The sequence below is a fragment of the Electrona antarctica genome, assembly GCF_951216825.1.
Source record: "Electrona antarctica genome assembly, chromosome: 1".
NCBI lineage: Eukaryota > Metazoa > Chordata > Actinopteri > Myctophiformes > Myctophidae > Electrona > Electrona antarctica.
Genome location: NC_136806.1, coordinates 2,344,825 through 2,363,295, shown reverse-complemented (window position 1 = coordinate 2,363,295; position 18,471 = coordinate 2,344,825).

Genomic DNA, 18,471 nt, shown 5'->3' with positions numbered 1-18,471 from the left:
ATGGCGGTGGGCTATAGCCCATGGTCTCGAACGGCATACTATCGCATGCCGTTTTCCATCATTTTTGAGGATTTGAAAAAAAGACGAAAATCACTCCGAGACCATGGGCTATAGCCCATCGTCTCGGAGTCATTTTCGTCTTTTTTTCAAATCCTCGTTTTTCATCATTTATGACCATGGCGATGGGCTATAGCCCATGGTCTCGAACGGCATACTATAGCATGCCGTTTTCCATCATTTTTGAGGATTTGAAAAAAAGACGAAAATCATTCCAAGACCATGGGCTATAGCCCATCGTCTCGGAGTCATTTTCGTCTTTTTTTCAAATCCTTGTTTTTCATCATTTATGACTATGGTGATGGGCTATAGCCCATGGTCTCGAACGGCATACTATAGCATGCCGTTTTGCATCATTTTTGAGGATTTGAAAAAAAGACGAAAATCACTCCGAGACCATGGGCTTTTGCCCATCGTCTCGGAGTCATTTTCGTCTTTTTTTCAAATCCTTGTTTTTCATCATTTATGACCATGGCGATGGGCTATAGCCCATGGTCTCGAACGGCATACTATAGCATGCCGTTTTGCATCATTTTTGAGGATTTGAAAAAAAGACGAAAATCACTCCGAGACCATGGGCTATAGCCCATCGTCTCGGAGTCATTTTCGTCTTTTTTTCAAATCCTTGTATTTCATAATTTATGACGATGGCGATGGGCTATAGCCCATGGTCTCGAACGGCATACTATAGCATGCCGTTTTGCATCATTTTTGAGGATTTGAAAAAAAGACGAAAATCACTCCGAGACCATGGGCTATAGCCCATCGTCTCGGAGTCATTTTCGTCTTTTTTTCAAATCCTCGTTTTTCATTTATGACCATGGCGATGGGCTATAGCCCATGGTCTCGAACGGCATACTATCGCATGCCGTTTTCCATCATTTTTGAGGATTTAAAAAAAAGACGAAAATCACTCCGAGACCATGGGCTATAGCCCATCGTCTCGGAGTCATTTTCGTCTTTTTTTCAAATCCTCGTTTTTCATCATTTATGACCATGGCGATGGGCTATAGACTATGGTCTCGAACGGCATACTATAGCATGCCGTTTTCCATCATTTTTGAGGATTTGAAAAAAAGACGAAAATCACTCCGAGACCATGGGCTATAGCCCATCGTCTCAGAGTCATTTTCGTCTTTTTTTCAAATCCTTGTTTTTCATCATTTATGACCATGGCGATGGGCTATAGCCCATGGTCTCGAACGGCATACTATAGCATGCCGTTTTGCATAATTTTTGAGGATTTGAAAAAAAGACGAAAATCACTCCGAGACCATGGGCTATAGCCCATCGTCTCGGAGTCATTTTCGTCTTTTTTTCAAATCCTTGTTTTTCATCATGACCATGGCGATGGGCTATAGCCCATGGTCTCGAACGGCATACTATAGCATGCCGTTTTGCATCATTTTTGAGGATTTGAAAAAAAGACGAAAATCACTCCGAGACCATGGTCTATAGCCCATTGTCTCGGAGTCATTTTCGTCTTTTTTTCAAATCCTCGTTTTTCATCATTTATGACCATGGCGATGGGCTATAGCCCATGGTCTCGAACGGCATACTATAGCATGCCGTTTTGCATCATTTTTGAGGATTTGAAAAAAAGACGAAAATCACTCCGAGACCATGGGCTATAGCCCATCGTCTCGGAGTCATTTTCGTCTTTTTTTCAAATCCTTGTTTTTCATAATTTATGACCATGGCGATGGGCTATAGCCCATTATCTCGAACGGCATACTATAGCATGCCGTTTTGCATCATTTTTGAGGATTTGAAAAAAAGACGAAAATCACTATGAGACCATGGGCTATAGCCCATGGTCTCGAACGGCATACTATAGCATGCCGTTTTGCATCATTTTTGAGGATTTGAAAAAAAGACGAAAATCACTCCGAGACCATGGGCTTTTGCCCATCATCTCGGAGTCATTTTCGTCTTTTTTTCAAATCCTCGTTTTTCATCATTTATGACCATGGCAATGGGCTATAGCCCATGGTCTCGAACGGCATACTATAGCATGCCGTTTTCCATCATTTTTGAGGATTTGAAAAAAAGACGAAAATCACTCCGAGACCATGGGCTATAGCCCATCGTCTCGGAGTCATTTTCGTCTTTTTTTCAAATCCTTGTATTTCATAATTTATGACGATGGCGATGGGCTATAGCCCATGGTCTCGAACGGCATACTATAGCATGCCGTTTTCCATCATTTTTGAGGATTTGAAAAAAAGACGAAAATCACTCCGAGACCATGGGCTATAGCCCATCGTCTCGGAGTCATTTTCGTCTTTTTTTCAAATCCTCGTTTTTCATCATTTATGACCATGGCGATGGGCTATAGCCCATTATCTCGAACGGCATACTATAGCATGCCGTTTTGCATCATTTTTGAGGATTTGAAAAAAAGACGAAAATCACTCCGAGACCATGGGCTTTTGCCCATCATCTCGGAGTCATTTTCGTCTTTTTTTCAAATCCTCGTTTTTCATCATTTATGACCATGGCAATGGGCTATAGCCCATGGTCTCGAACGGCATACTATAGCATGCCGTTTTCCATCATTTTTGAGGATTTGAAAAAAAGACGAAAATCACTCCGAGACCATGGGCTATAGCCCATCGTCTCGGAGTCATTTTCGTCTTTTTTTCAAATCCTTGTATTTCATAATTTATGACGATGGCGATGGGCTATAGCCCATGGTCTCGAACGGCATACTATAGCATGCCGTTTTCCATCATTTTTGAGGATTTGAAAAAAAGACTAAAATCACTCCGAGACCATGGGCTATAGCCCATCGTCTCGGAGTCATTTTCGTCTTTTTTTCAAATCCTCGTTTTTCATCATTTATGACCATGGCGATGGGCTATAGCCCATGGTCTCGAACGGCATACTATAGCATGCCGTTTTCCATCATTTTTGAGGACTTGAAAAAAAGACGAAAATCACTCCGAGACCATGGGCTATAGCCCATCGTCTCGGAGTCATTTTCGTCTTTTTTTCAAATCCTCGTTTTTCATCATTTATGACCATGGCGATGGGCTATAGCCCATTATCTCGAACGGCATACTATAGCATGCCGTTTTGCATCATTTTTGAGGATTTGAAAAAAAGACGAAAATCACTCCGAGACCATGGGCTATAGCCCATCGTCTCGGAGTCATTTTCGTCTTTTTTTCAAATCCTTGTTTTTCATAATTTATGACCATGGCGATGGGCTATAGCCCATTATCTCGAACGGCATACTATAGCATGCCGTTTTGCATCATTTTTGAGGATTTGAAAAAAAGACGAAAATCACTATGAGACCATGGGCTATAGCCCATGGTCTCGAACGGCATACTATAGCATGCCGTTTTGCATCATTTTTGAGGATTTGAAAAAAAGACGAAAATCACTCCGAGACCATGGGCTTTTGCCCATCGTCTCGGAGTCATTTTCGTCTTTTTTTCAAATCCTTGTTTTTCATCATTTATGACCATGGCGATGGGCTATAGCCCATGGTCTCGAACGGCATACTATAGCATGCCGTTTTGCATCATTTTTGAGGATTTGAAAAAAAGACGAAAATCACTCCGAGACCATGGGCTATAGCCCATCGTCTCGGAGTCATTTTCGTCTTTTTTTCAAATCCTTGTATTTCATAATTTATGACGATGGCGATGGGCTATAGCCCATGGTCTCGAACGGCATACTATAGCATCCCGTTTTGCATCATTTTTGAGGATTTGAAAAAAAGTCGAAAATCACTCCGAGACCATGGGCTATAGCCCATCGTCTCGGAGTCATTTTCGTCTTTTTTTCAAATCCTCGTTTTTCATCATTTATGACCATGGCGATGGGCTATAGCCCATTATCTCGAACGGCATACTATAGCATGCCGTTTTGCTTCATTTTTGAGGATTTGAAAAAAAGACGAAAATCACTATGAGACCATGGGCTATAGCCCATGGTCTCGAACGGCATACTATAGCATGCCGTTTTGCATCATTTTTGAGGATTTGGAAAAAAGACGAAAATCACTCCGAGACCATGGGCTTTTGCCCATCGTCTCGGAGTCATTTTCGTCTTTTTTTCAAATCCTTGTTTTTCATCATTTATGACCATGGCGATGGGCTATAGCCCATGGTCTCGAACGGCATACTATAGCATGCCGTTTTGCATCATTTTTGAGGATTTGAAAAAAAGACGAAAATCACTCCGAGACCATGGGCTATAGCCCATCGTCTCGGAGTCATTTTCGTCTTTTTTTCAAATCCTTGTATTTCATAATTTATGACGATGGCGATGGGCTATAGCCCATGGTCTCGAACGGCATACTATAGCATGCCGTTTTGCATCATTTTTGAGGATTTGAAAAAAAGACGAAAATCACTCCGAGACCATGGGCTATAGCCCATCGTCTCGGAGTCATTTTCGTCTTTTTTTCAAATCCTCGTTTTTCATCATTTATGACCATGGCGATGGGCTATAGCCCATGGTCTCGAACGGCATACTATCGCATGCCGTTTTCCATCATTTTTGAGGATTTGAAAAAAAGACGAAAATCACTCCGAGACCATGGGCTATAGCCCATCGTCTCGGAGTCATTTTCGTCTTTTTTTCAAATCCTTGTTTTTCATCATTTATGACCATGGCGATGGGCTATAGCCCATGGTCTCGAACGGCATACTATAGCATGCCGTTTTCCATCATTTTTGAGGATTTGAAAAAAAGACGAAAATCATTCCAAGACCATGGGCTATAGCCCATCGTCTCGGAGTCATTTTCGTCTTTTTTTCAAATCCTTGTTTTTCATCATTTATGACTATGGTGATGGGCTATAGCCCATGGTCTCGAACGGCATACTATAGCATGCCGTTTTGCATCATTTTTGAGGATTTGAAAAAAAGACGAAAATCACTCCGAGACCATGGGCTTTTGCCCATCGTCTCGGAGTCATTTTCGTCTTTTTTTCAAATCCTTGTTTTTCATCATTTATGACCATGGCGATGGGCTATAGCCCATGGTCTCGAACGGCATACTATAGCATGCCGTTTTGCATCATTTTTGAGGATTTGAAAAAAAGACGAAAATCACTCCGAGACCATGGGCTATAGCCCATCGTCTCGGAGTCATTTTCGTCTTTTTTTCAAATCCTTGTATTTCATAATTTATGACGATGGCGATGGGCTATAGCCCATGGTCTCGAACGGCATACTATAGCATGCCGTTTTCCATCATTTTTGAGGATTTGAAAAAAAGACGAAAATCACTCCGAGACCATGGGCTATAGCCCATCGTCTCGGAGTCATTTTCGTCTTTTTTTCAAATCCTCGTTTTTCATCATTTATGACCATGGCGGTGGGCTATAGCCCATGGTCTCGAACGGCATACTATCGCATGCCGTTTTCCATCATTTTTGAGGATTTGAAAAAAGAGACGAAAAACACTCCGAGACCATGGGCTATAGCCCATCGTCTCGGAGTCATTTTCGTCTTTTTTTCAAATCCTCGTTTTTCATCATTTATGACCATGGCGATGGGCTATAGCCCATGGTCTCGAACGGCATACTATAGCATGCCGTTTTCCATCATTTTTGAGGATTTGAAAAAAAGACGAAAATCATTCCAAGACCATGGGCTATAGCCCATCGTCTCGGAGTCATTTTCGTCTTTTTTTCAAATCCTTGTTTTTCATCATTTATGACTATGGTGATGGGCTATAGCCCATGGTCTCGAACGGCATACTATAGCATGCCGTTTTGCATCATTTTTGAGGATTTGAAAAAAAGACGAAAATCACTCCGAGACCATGGGCTTTTGCCCATCGTCTCGGAGTCATTTTCGTCTTTTTTTCAAATCCTTGTTTTTCATCATTTATGACCATGGCGATGGGCTATAGCCCATGGTCTCGAACGGCATACTATAGCATGCCGTTTTGCATCATTTTTGAGGATTTGAAAAAAAGACGAAAATCACTCCGAGACCATGGGCTATAGCCCATCGTCTCGGAGTCATTTTCGTCTTTTTTTCAAATCCTTGTATTTCATAATTTATGACGATGGCGATGGGCTATAGCCCATGGTCTCGAACGGCATACTATAGCATGCCGTTTTGCATCATTTTTGAGGATTTGAAAAAAAGACGAAAATCACTCCGAGACCATGGGCTATAGCCCATCGTCTCGGAGTCATTTTCGTCTTTTTTTCAAATCCTCGTTTTTCATCATTTATGACCATGGCGATGGGCTATAGCCCATGGTCTCGAACGGCATACTATCGCATGCCGTTTTCCATCATTTTTGAGGATTTAAAAAAAAGACGAAAATCACTCCGAGACCATGGGCTATAGCCCATCGTCTCGGAGTCATTTTCGTCTTTTTTTCAAATCCTTGTTTTTCATCATTTATGACCATGGCGATGGGCTATAGCCCATGGTCTCGAACGGCATACTATCGCATGCCGTTTTCCATCATTTTTGAGGATTTGAAAAAAAGACGAAAATCACTCCGAGACCATGGGCTATAGCCCATCGTCTCGGAGTCATTTTCGTCTTTTTTTCAAATCCTCGTTTTTCATCATTTATGACCATGGCGATGGGCTATAGCCCATGGTCTCGAACGGCATACTATAGCATGCCGGTTTACATCATTTTTGAGGATTTGAAAAAAAGACGAAAAACATTCCAAGACCATGGGCTATAGCCCATCGTCTCGGAGTCATTTTCGTCTTTTTATTCAAATCCTTGTTTTTCATCATTTATGACTATGGTGATGGGCTATAGCCCATGGTCTCGAACGGCATACTATAGCATGCCGTTTTGCATCATTTTTGAGGATTTGAAAAAAAGACGAAAATCACTCCGAGACCATGGGCTATATCCCATCGTCTCGGAGTCATTTTCGTCTTTTTTTCAAATCCTCGTTTTTCATCATTTATGACCATGGCGATGGGCTATAGCCCATGGTCTCGAACGGCATACTATAGCATGCCGTTTTCCATCATTTTTGAGGATTTGAAAAAAAGACGAAAATCACTCCGAGACCATGGGCTATAGCCCATCGTCTCGGAGTCATTTTCGTCTTTTTTTCAAATCCTCGTTTTTCATCATTTATGACCATGGCGATGGGCTATAGCCCATGGTCTCGAACGGCATACTATCGCATGCCGTTTTCCATCATTTTTGAGGATTTGAAAAAAAGACGAAAATCACTCCGAGACCATGGGCTATAGCCCATCGTCTCGGAGTCATTTTCGTCTTTTTTTCAAATCCTTGTATTTCATAATTTATGACGATGGCGATGGGCTATAGCCCATGGTCTCGAACGGCATACTATAGCATGCCGTTTTCCATCATTTTTGAGGATTTGAAAAAAAGACGAAAATCACTCCGAGACCATGGGCTATAGCCCATCGTCTCTGAGTCATTTTCGTCTTTTTTTCAAATCCTTGTATTTCATAATTTATGACGATGGCGATGGGCTATAGCCCATGGTCTCGAACGGCATACTATAGCATGCCGTTTTCCATCATTTTTGAGGATTTGAAAAAAAGACGAAAATCACTCCGAGACCATGGGCTATAGCCCATCGTCTCGGAGTCATTTTCGTCTTTTTTTCAAATCCTTGTTTTTCATCATTTATGACCATGGCGATGGGCTATAGCCCATGGTCTCGAACGGCATACTATAGCATGCCGTTTTCCATCATTTTTGAGGATTTGAAAAAAAGACGAAAATCACTCCGAGACCATGGGCTATAGCCCATCGTCTCGGAGTCATTTTCGTCTTTTTTTCAAATCCTTGTATTTCATAATTTATGACGATGGCGATGGGCTATAGCCCATGGTCTCGAACGGCATACTATAGCATGCCGTTTTCCATCATTTTTGAGGATTTGAAAAAAAGACGAAAATCACTCCGAGACCATGGGCTATAGCCCATCGTCTCGGAGTCATTTTCGTCTTTTTTTCAAATCCTTGTATTTCATAATTTATGACGATGGCGATGGGCTATAGCCCATGGTCTCGAACGGCATACTATAGCATGCCGTTTTCCATCATTTTTGAGGATTTGAAAAAAAGACGAAAATCACTCCGAGACCATGGGCTATAGCCCATCGTCTCGGAGTCATTTTCGTCTTTTTTTCAAATCCTTGTATTTCATAATTTATGACGATGGCGATGGGCTATAGCCCATGGTCTCGAACGGCATACTAGAGCATGCCGTTTTCCATCATTTTTGAGGATTTGAAAAAAAGACGAAAATCACTCCGAGACCATGGGCTATAGCCCATCGTCTCGGAGTCATTTTCGTCTTTTTTTCAAATCCTTGTATTTCATAATTTATGACGATGGCGATGGGCTATAGCCCATGGTCTCGAACGGCATACTATAGCATGCCGTTTTCCATCATTTTTGAGGATTTGAAAAAAAGACGAAAATCACTCCGAGACCATGGGCTATAGCCCATCGTCTCGGAGTCATTTTCGTCTTTTTTTCAAATCCTTGTTTTTCATCATTTATGACCATGGCGATGGGCTATAGCCCATGGTCTCGAACGGCATACTAGAGCATGCCGTTTTCCATCATTTTTGAGGATTTGAAAAAAAGACGAAAATCACTCCGAGACCATGGGCTATAGCCCATCGTCTCGGAGTCATTTTCGTCTTTTTTTCAAATCCTTGTTTTTCATCATTTATGACCATGGCGATGGGCTATTGCCCATGGTCTCGAACGGCATACTATAGCATGCCGTTTTCCATCATTTTTGAGGATTTGAAAAAAAGACGAAAATCACTCCGAGACCATGGGCTATAGCCCATCGTCTCGGAGTCATTTTCGTCTTTTTTTCAAATCCTTGTTTTTCATCATTTATGACCATGGCGATGGGCTATAGCCCATGGTCTCGAACGGCATACTATAGCATGCCGTTTTCCATCATTTTTGAGGATTTGAAAAAAAGACGAAAATCACTCCGAGACCATGGGCTATAGCCCATCGTCTCGGAGTCATTTTTGTATTTTTTTCAAATCCTCGTTTTTCATCATTTATGACCATGGCGATGGGCTATAGCCCATGGTCTCGAACGGCATACTATCGCATGCCGTTTTCCATCATTTTTGAGGATTTGAAAAAAAGACGAAAATCACTCCGAGACCATGGGCTTTTGCCCATCGTCTCGGAGTCATTTTCGTCTTTTTTTCAAATCCTCGTTTTTCATCATTTATGACCATGGCGATGGGCTATAGCCCATGGTCTCGAACGGCATACTATCGCATGCCGTTTTCCATCATTTTTGAGGATTTGAAAAAAAGACGAAAATCACTCCGAGACCATGGGCTATAGCCCATCGTCTCGGAGTCATTTTCGTCTTTTTTTCAAATCCTTGTTTTTCATCATTTATGACTATGGTGATGGGCTATAGCCCATGGTCTCGAACGGCATACTATAGCATGCCGTTTTGCATCATTTTTGAGGATTTGAAAAAAAGACGAAAATCACTCCGAGACCATGGGCTATAGCCCATCGTCTCGGAGTCATTTTCGTCTTTTTTTCAAATCCTCGTTTTTCATCATTTATGACCATGGCGATGGGCTATAGCCCATGGTCTCGAACGGCATACTATCGCATGCCGTTTTCCATCATTTTTGAGGATTTGAAAAAAAGACGAAAATCACTCCGAGACCATGGGCTATAGCCCATCGTCTCGGAGTCATTTTCGTCTCTTTTTCAAATCCTTGTATTTCTTAATTTATGACGATGGCGATGGGCTATAGCCCATGGTCTCGAACGGCATACTATAGCATGCCATTTTCCATCATTTTTGAGGATTTGAAAAAAAGACGAAAATCACTCCGAGACCATGGGCTATAGCCCATCGTCTCGGAGTCATTTTCGTCTTTTTTTCAAATCCTTGTATTTCATAATTTATGACGATGGCGATGGGCTATAGCCCATGGTCTCGAACGGCATACTATAGCATGCCGTTTTCCATCATTTTTGAGGATTTGAAAAAAAGACGAAAATCACTCCGAGACCATGGGCTATAGCCCATCGTCTCGGAGTCATTTTCGTCTTTTTTTCAAATCCTCGTTTTTCATCATTTATGACCATGGCGATGGGCTATAGCCCATGGTCTCGAACGGCATACTATCGCATGCCGTTTTCCATCACTTTTGAAAAAAAGGACGAAAATCACTCCGAGACCATGGGCTATAGCCCATCGTCTCGGAGTCATTTTCGTATTTTTTTCAAATCCTTGTTTTTCATCATCTATGACCATGGCGATGGGCTATAGCCCATGGTCTTGAACGGCATACTATCGCATGCCGTTTTCCATTATTTTTGAGGATTTGAAAAAAAGACGAAAATCACTCCGAGACCATGGGCTATAGCCCCTCGTCTCGGAGTCATTTTCGTCTTTTTTTCAAATCCTCGTTTTTCATCATTTATGACCATGGCGATGGGCTATAGCCCATGGTCTCGAACGGCATACTATCGCATGCCGTTTTCCATTATTTTTGAGGATTTGAAAAAAAGACGAAAATCACTCCGAGACCATGGGCTATAGCCCATCGTCTCGGAGTCATTTTCGTCTTTTTTTCAAATCCTTGTTTTTCATCATTTATGACCATGGCGATAGGCTATAGCCCATGGTCTCGAACGGCATACTATAGCATGCCGTTTTGCATCATTTTTGAGGATTTGAAAAAAAGACGAAAATCACTCCGAGACCATGGGCTATAGCCCATCGTCTCGGAGTCATTTTCGTCTTTTTTTTAAATCCTCGTTTTTCATCATTTATGACCATGGCGATGGGCTATAGCCCATGGTCTCGAACGGCATACTATAGCATGCCGTTTTCCATCATTTTTGAGGATTTGAAAAAAAGACGAAAATCACTCCGAGACCATGGGCTATAGCCCATCGTCTCGGAGTCATTTTCGTCTTTTTTTTAAATCCTAGTTTTTCATCATTTATGACCATGGTGATGGGCTATAGCCCATGGTCTCGAACGGCATACTATAGCATGCCGTTTTCCATCATTTTTGAGGATTTGAAAAAAAGACGAAAATCACTCCGAGACCATGGGCTATAGCCCATCGTCTCGGAGTCATTTTCGTCTTTTTTTCAAATCCTTGTTTTTCATCATTTATGACCATGGCGATGGGCTATAGCCCATGGTCTCGAATGGCATACTATAGCATGCCGTTTTGCATCATTTTTGAGGATTTGAAAAAAAGACGAAAATCACTCCGAGACCATGGGCTATAGCCCATCGTCTCGGAGTCATTTTCGTCTTTTTTTCAAATCCTCGTTTTTCATCATTTATGACCATGGCGATGGGCTATAGCCCATGGTCTCGAACGGCATACTATAGCATGCCGTTTTCCATCATTTTTGAGGACTTGAAAAAAAGACGAAAATCACTCCGAGACCATGGGCTATAGCCCATCGTCTCGGAGTCATTTTCGTCTTTTTTTCAAATCCTCGTTTTTCATCATTTATGACCATGGCGATGGGCTATAGCCCATGGTCTCGAACGGCATACTATAGCATGCCGTTTTGCATCATTTTTGAGGATTTGAAAAAAAGACGAAAATCACTCCGAGACCATGGGCTATAGCCCATCGTCTCGGAGTCATTTTCGTCTTTTTTTCAAATCCTTGTTTTTCATAATTTATGACCATGGCGATGGGCTATAGCCCATGGTCTCGAACGGCATACTATAGCATGCCGTTTTGCATCATTTTTGAGGATTTGAAAAAAAGACGAAAATCACTCCGAGACCATGGGCTATAGCCCATCGTCTCGGAGTCATTTTCGTCTTTTTTTCAAATCCTCGTTTTTCATCATTTATGACCATGGCGATGGGCTATAGCCCATGGTCTCGAACGGCATACTATAGCATGCCGTTTTGCATCATTTTTGAGGATTTGAAAAAAAGACGAAAATCACTCCGAGACCATGGGCTATAGCCCATCGTCTCGGAGTCATTTTCGTCTTTTTTTCAAATCCTTTTTTTTCATAATTTATGACCATGGCGATGGGCTATAGCCCATGGTCTCGAACGGCATACTATAGCATGCCGTTTTGCATCATTTTTGAGGATTTGAAAAAAAGACGAAAATCACTCCGAGACTATAGCCCATCGTCTCGGAGTCATTTTCGTCTTTTTTTCAAATCCTCGTTCTTCATAATTTATGACCATGGCGATGGGCTATAGCCCATGGTCTCGAACGGCATACTATCGCATGCCGTTTTCCATCATTTTTGAGGACTTGAAAAAAAGACGAAAATCACTCCGAGACCATGGGCTATAGCCCATCGTCTCGGAGTCATTTTCGTCTTTTTTTCAAATCCTCGTTTTTCATCATTTATGACCATGGCGATGGGCTATAGCCCATGGTCTTGAACGGCATACTATCGCATGCCGTTTTCCATAATTTTTGAGGATTTGAAAAAAAGACGAAAATCACTCCGAGACCATGGGCTATAGCCCATCGTCTCGGAGTCATTTTCGTCTTTTTTTCAAATCCTTGTTTTTCATCATTTATGACCATGGCGTTGGGCTATAACCCATGGTCTCGAACGGCATACTATAGCATGCCGTTTTGCATCATTTTTGAGGATTTGAAAAAAAGACGAAAATCACTCCGAGACCATGGGCTATAGCCCATCGTCTCGGAGTCATTTTCGTCATTTTTTCAAATCCTTGTTTTTCATAATTTATGACCATGGCGTTGGGCTATAGCCCATGGTCTCGAATGGCATACTATAGCATTCCGTTTTGCATAATTTTTGAGGATTTGAAAAAAAGACGAAAATCACTCCGAGACCATGGGCTATAGCCCATCGTCTCGGAGTCATTTTCGTCTTTTTTTCTAATCCTTGTTTTTCATCATTTATGACCATGGCGATGGGCTATAGCCCATGGTCTCGAACGGCACACTATAGCATGCCATTTGCATCATTTTTGAGGATTTGAAAAAAAGACGAAAATCACTCCGAGACCATGGGCTATAGCCCATCGTCTCGGAGTCATTTTTGTCTTTTTTTCAAATCCTCGTTTTTCATCATTTATGACCATGGCGATGGGCTATAGCCCATGGTCTCGAACGGCATACTATAGCATGCCGTTTTCCATCATTTTTGAGGACTTGAATAAAAGACGAAAATGACTCCGAGACCATGGGCTATAGCCCATCGTCTCAGAGTAATTTTCGTCTTTTTTTCAAATCCTTGTTTTTCATAATTTACGACCATGGCGATGGGCTATAGCCCATGGTCTTGAACGGCATACTATAGCATGCCGTTTTCCATAATTTTTGAGGATTTGAAAAAAAGACGAAAATCACTCCGAGACCATGGGCTATATATAGCCCATCGTCTCAGAGTCATTTTCGTCTTTTTTTCAAATCCTTGTTTTTCATAATTTATGACCATGGCGATGGGCTATAGCCCATGGTCTCGAACGGCATACTATAGCATGCCATTTGCATCATTTTTGAGGATTTGAAAAAAAGACGAAAATCACTCCGAGACCATGGGCTATAGCCCATCGTCTCGGAGTCATTTTCGTCTTTTTTTCAAATCCTTGTTTTTCATCATTTATGACCATGGCGATGGGCTATAGCCCATGGTCTCGAATGGCATACTATAGCATGCCGTTTTGCATCACTTTTGAGGATTTGAAAAAAAGACGAAAATCACCCTGAGACCATGGGCTATAGCCCATCGTCTCGGAGTCATTTTCGTCTTTTTTTTTAAATCCTCGTTTTTCATCATTTATGACCATGGCGATGGGCTATAGCCCATGGTCTCGAACGGCATACTATAGCATGCCGTTTTCCATCATTTTTGAGGATTTAAAAAAAAGACGAAAATCACTCCGAGACCATGGGCTATAGCCCATCGTCTCGGAGTCATTTTCGTCTTTTTTTTAAATCCTCGTTTTTCATCATTTATGACCATGGCGATGGGCTATAGCCCATGGTCTCGAACGGCATACTATAGCATGCCGTTTTCCATCATTTTTGAGGATTTGAAAAAAAGACGAAAATCACTCAGAGACCATGGGCTATAGCCCATCGTCTCGGAGTCATTTTCGTCTTTTTTTCAAATCCTTGTTTTTCATCATTTATGACCATGGCGATGGGCTATAGCCCATGGTCTCGAATGGCATACTATAGCATGCCGTTTTGCATCATTTTTGAGGATTTGAAAAAAATACGAAAATCACTCCGAGACCATGGGCTATAGCCCCTCGTCTCGGAGTAATTTTCGTCTTTTTTTCAAATCCTCGTTTTTCATCATTTATGACCATGGCGATGGGCTATAGCCCATGGTCTCGAACGGCATACTATCGCATGCCGTTTTCCATCACTTTTGAGGATTTGAAAAAAAGACGAAAATCACTCCGAGACCATGGGCTATAGCCCATCGTCTCGGAGTCATTTTCGTATTTTTTTCAAATCCTCGTTTTTCATCATTTATGACCATGGCGATGGGCTATAGCCCATGGTCTCGAATGGCATACTATAGCATGCCGTTTTGCATCATTTTTGAGGATTTGAAAAAAAGACGAAAATCACTCCGAGACCATGGGCTATAGCCCATTGTCTCGGAGTCATTTTCGTCTTTTTTTCAAATCCTCGTTTTTCATCATTTATGACCATGGCGATGGGCTATAGCCCATGGTCTCGAACGGCATACTATAGCATGCCGTTTTCCATCATTTTTGAGGATTTGAAAAAAAGACGAAAATCATTCCAAGACCATGGGCTATAGCCCATCGTCTCGGAGTCATTTTCGTCTTTTTTTCAAATCCTTGTTTTTCATCATTTATGACTATGGTGATGGGCTATAGCCCATGGTCTCGAACGGCATACTATAGCATGCCGTTTTGCATCATTTTTGAGGATTTGAAAAAAAGACGAAAATCACTCCGAGACCATGGGCTTTTGCCCATCGTCTCGGAGTCATTTTCGTCTTTTTTTCAAATCCTTGTTTTTCATCATTTATGACCATGGCGATGGGCTATAGCCCATGGTCTCGAACGGCATACTATAGCATGCCGTTTTCCATCATTTTTGAGGATTTGAAAAAAAGACGAAAATCACTCAGAGACCATGGGCTATAGCCCATCGTCTCGGAGTCATTTTCGTCTTTTTTTCAAATCCTTGTTTTTCATCATTTATGACCATGGCGATGGGCTATAGCCCATGGTCTCGAATGGCATACTATAGCATGCCGTTTTGCATCATTTTTGAGGATTTGAAAAAAATACGAAAATCACTCCGAGACCATGGGCTATAGCCCCTCGTCTCGGAGTAATTTTCGTCTTTTTTTCAAATCCTCGTTTTTCATCATTTATGACCATGGCGATGGGCTATAGCCCATGGTCTCGAACGGCATACTATCGCATGCCGTTTTCCATCACTTTTGAGGATTTGAAAAAAAGACGAAAATCACTCCGAGACCATGGGCTATAGCCCATCGTCTCGGAGTCATTTTCGTATTTTTTTCAAATCCTCGTTTTTCATCATTTATGACCATGGCGATGGGCTATAGCCCATGGTCTCGAATGGCATACTATAGCATGCCGTTTTGCATCATTTTTGAGGATTTGAAAAAAAGACGAAAATCACTCCGAGACCATGGGCTATAGCCCATTGTCTCGGAGTCATTTTCGTCTTTTTTTCAAATCCTCGTTTTTCATCATTTCTGACCATGGCGATGGGCTATAGCCCATGGTCTCGAACGGCATACTATAGCATGCCGTTTTCCATCATTTTTGAGGATTTGAAAAAAAGACGAAAATCATTCCAAGACCATGGGCTATAGCCCATCGTCTCGGAGTCATTTTCGTCTTTTTTTCAAATCCTTGTTTTTCATCATTTATGACTATGGTGATGGGCTATAGCCCATGGTCTCGAACGGCATACTATAGCATGCCGTTTTGCATCATTTTTGAGGATTTGAAAAAAAGACGAAAATCACTCCGAGACCATGGGCTTTTGCCCATCGTCTCGGAGTCATTTTCGTCTTTTTTTCAAATCCTTGTTTTTCATCATTTATGACCATGGCGATGGGCTATAGCCCATGGTCTCGAACGGCATACTATAGCATGCCGTTTTGCATCATTTTTGAGGATTTGAAAAAAAAGACGAAAATCACTCCGAGACCATGGGCTATAGCCCATCGTCTCGGAGTCATTTTCGTCTTTTTTTCAAATCCTTGTATTTCATAATTTATGACGATGGCGATGGGCTATAGCCCATGGTCTCGAACGGCATACTATAGCATGCCGTTTTGCATCATTTTTGAGGATTTGAAAAAAAGACGAAAATCACTCCGAGACCATGGGCTATAGCCCATCGTCTCGGAGTCATTTTCGTCTTTTTTTCAAATCCTCGTTTTTCATCATTTATGACCATGGCGATGGGCTATAGCCCATGGTCTCGAACGGCATACTATCGCATGCCGTTTTCCATCATTTTTGAGGATTTAAAAAAAAGACGAAAATCACTCCGAGACCATGGGCTATAGCCCATCGTCTCGGAGTCATTTTCGTCTTTTTTTCAAATCCTTGTTTTTCATCATTTATGACCATGGCGATGGGCTATAGCCCATGGTCTCGAACGGCATACTATCGCATGCCGTTTTCCATCATTTTTGAGGATTTGAAAAAAAGACGAAAATCACTCCGAGACCATGGGCTATAGCCCATCGTCTCGGAGTCATTTTCGACTTTTTTTCAAATCCTCGTTTTTCATCATTTATGACCATGGCGATGGGCTATAGCCCATGGTCTCGAACGGCATACTATAGCATGCCGGTTTACATCATTTTTGAGGATTTGAAAAAAAGACGAAAAACATTCCAAGACCATGGGCTATAGCCCATCGTCTCGGAGTCATTTTCGTCTTTTTATTCAAATCCTTGTTTTTCATCATTTATGACTATGGTGATGGGCTATAGCCCATGGTCTCGAACGGCATACTATAGCATGCCGTTTTGCATCATTTTTGAGGATTTGAAAAAAAGACGAAAATCACTCCGAGACCATGGGCTATATCCCATCGTCTCGGAGTCATTTTCGTCTTTTTTTCAAATCCTCGTTTTTCATCATTTATGACCATGGCGATGGGCTATAGCCCATGGTCTCGAACGGCATACTATAGCATGCCGTTTTCCATCATTTTTGAGGATTTGAAAAAAAGACGAAAATCACTCCGAGACCATGGGCTATAGCCCATCGTCTCGGAGTCATTTTCGTCTTTTTTTCAAATCCTTGTTTTTCATCATTTATGACCATGGCGATGGGCTATAGCCCATGGTCTCGAACGGCATACTATAGCATGCCGTTTTCCATCATTTTTGAGGATTTGAAAAAAAGACGAAAATCACTCCGAGACCATGGGCTATAGCCCATCGTCTCGGAGTCATTTTCGTCTTTTTTTCAAATCCTCGTTTTTCATCATTTATGACCATGGCGATGGGCTATAGCCCATGGTCTCGAACGGCATACTATCGCATGCCGTTTTCCATCATTTTTGAGGATTTGAAAAAAAGACGAAAATCACTCCGAGACCATGGGCTATAGCCCATCGTCTCGGAGTCATTTTCGTCTTTTTTTCAAATCCTTGTATTTCATAATTTATGACGATGGCGATGGGCTATAGCCCATGGTCTCGAACGGCATACTATAGCATGCCGTTTTCCATCATTTTTGAGGATTTGAAAAAAAGACGAAAATCACTCCGAGACCATGGGCTATAGCCCATCGTCTCGGAGTCATTTTCGTCTTTTTTTCAAATCCTTGTATTTCATAATTTATGACGATGGCGATGGGCTATAGCCCATGGTCTCGAACGGCATACTATAGCATGCCGTTTTCCATCATTTTTGAGGATTTGAAAAAAAGACGAAAATCACTCCGAGACCATGGGCTATAGCCCATCGTCTCGGAGTCATTTTCGTCTTTTTTTCAAATCCTTGTTTTTCATCATTTATGACCATGGCGATGGGCTATAGCCCATGGTCTCGAACGGCATACTATAGCATGCCGTTTTCCATCATTTTTGAGGATTTGAAAAAAAGACGAAAATCACTCCGAGACCATGGGCTATAGCCCATCGTCTCGGAGTCATTTTCGTCTTTTTTTCAAATCCTTGTATTTCATAATTTATGACGATGGCGATGGGCTATAGCCCATGGTCTCGAACGGCATACTATAGCATGCCGTTTTCCATCATTTTTGAGGATTTGAAAAAAAGACGAAAATCACTCCGAGACCATGGGCTATAGCCCATCGTCTCGGAGTCATTTTCGTCTTTTTTTCAAATCCTTGTATTTCATAATTTATGACGATGGCGATGGGCTATAGCCCATGGTCTCGAACGGCATACTATAGCATGCCGTTTTCCATCATTTTT